This window comes from Macrobrachium rosenbergii, chromosome 8, assembly GCF_040412425.1.
Source record: "Macrobrachium rosenbergii isolate ZJJX-2024 chromosome 8, ASM4041242v1, whole genome shotgun sequence".
NCBI classification, from domain to species: domain Eukaryota; kingdom Metazoa; phylum Arthropoda; class Malacostraca; order Decapoda; family Palaemonidae; genus Macrobrachium; species Macrobrachium rosenbergii.
The window spans coordinates 13,547,022-13,548,850 of record NC_089748.1 but is presented as its reverse complement, the minus strand read 5'-3'; positions in this window follow the sequence as shown (position 1 = coordinate 13,548,850).

Sequence of the window (1,829 nt, the reverse complement as noted above, 5' to 3'; positions counted from 1 at the left end):
AGACCCTTGCACGCTCATCTGTGTTTTAATTAACAAGAAAATCTCCTGGTCTCACTTAACACGATCTTTTTAAAAGATATTGGTATTCTAATCAATACTGAACACAAATTTTCCTTTTCAGAGTTATACTTTGTTTAAAACTTTTTTAGTTTGGGCCGAAAAAATGATGACAGAACTTCGTTTGATTACCATGTACGATAATGTTCTAAACAGTGTTTAATTCCCAATTGGTAATTCCTGCAATATGTTTATGGGTCCCCGATGGTAATTGAGGAAATGTCTTCTGCAAGCTGACGGAAAAACAAAGGATTCAATGTCATCAACGAATTGTATTCCGTTCCGCAAGTCCTATTGCCTTCTCTTTTAAATGGTGGCTGCACTGTTTCTTGTAGTTTTAGAAACCATCTTTTCCCCCCATCCATAGATTTTATTTTCTCAGGCTTGGGTCAGATAAGGGGATTGCGTTGCCTGTTCCATCAAAACTTTTTCGCTAGCGTTACTATTTTGTTATTTTACAGTTTAGTTTTGGGTAATCAGGAAACACGACCGGAGAGTCGAGTTATTACTGCCGAGTCATACTTCGAATCTTCTAGAGCCAACAAGCGTGTCCAAGGTGTGAAGAAATCGAGAGAGTTAAGAGGCCACGGTGGTTAAAGTGGCGTAGCTGGCATTCCATCAGTGCGGGGCCCACTGTGGGGCCAAGGTATTTGGGGGGGCGGCCAAAGAAAATTACACGAAAGTAATGTACCAATTCTGTAATTAGTAAAATATACTATTCTCGAATGTATATATCCATGTGAATGGAATTATAGAGCTCAGTTTTCAATTAATTTGCAACTCTTACTATATGCAAATGTATCAAATACTGAAATGTATATTTCCTCACAATCTTACAATCAACACTAGCCTAATTTCTATTACCAAGTTTCAATTTTCAACTACAGTATAGTAATATCCTTGTCATGTAAATATATATATAAAAAAGTGCATATCATCAATAGCACAAAAGGCTTATGACCCTCCGAAATCTCTTCAAAATTTCAACCTATCCCATTCCCTCTTCTTCATCTCCTCTGCCAGGAAATTAACTCTAAGAAGCAGTAGCAAATTGCATTGCACTTATTCAAAACTGGTAACTATAGTTTCAATCACTTCATACATAAGCTGAAAACATTAAGTTGGATCAAAATATCATGAACAAACATGTCATTTGTGTTAAAAACCTCTAACTATATACATTCATTTCTCAGCTCTATATAAGTTGTAAAGAACCAAAGTCGTGTCATTAGATACAGGCCCGTACCCAGAGTCTTTTATGGGGGGGGGGGCGGTGTCGTTTTTCCCAAAACTGGACCTTTTCTTCTATATATGTCATTGCATATATAGGTATATACAAGATGAAATACTTCAGAATGTTATTTTAGTTATATTAAGAAGAAAAACTGGCCATGTGATCTATGCCCTTTTACCCGATTAGATGTTATTCAAAGTACTGACTTTGGCTAACAGAATTTTACTTATAATGTTGAAAGTTTGCACTGAAATAAAAAAATATTTTTTCAGTTTTATTGATTGATTCATTTAATATGCTAACAATAACAAATAACATGCATATTACTTTATTTATTGTTATGTTATATTACTTTTTTTATGTTTTAATCGACATACAACATCTCTTTACAAAGTGTGGAATTTATTAACACTCGAATTCCACATTCCACATTTGATTAAGATGTGGAGCAGATTAGCCGTCTCGATGACGTAAATTCCACGTTTCGGCAGCCTTGCTGCAGTGTCGTCAAATTTCTCTGACCAGATTATCTTACCAC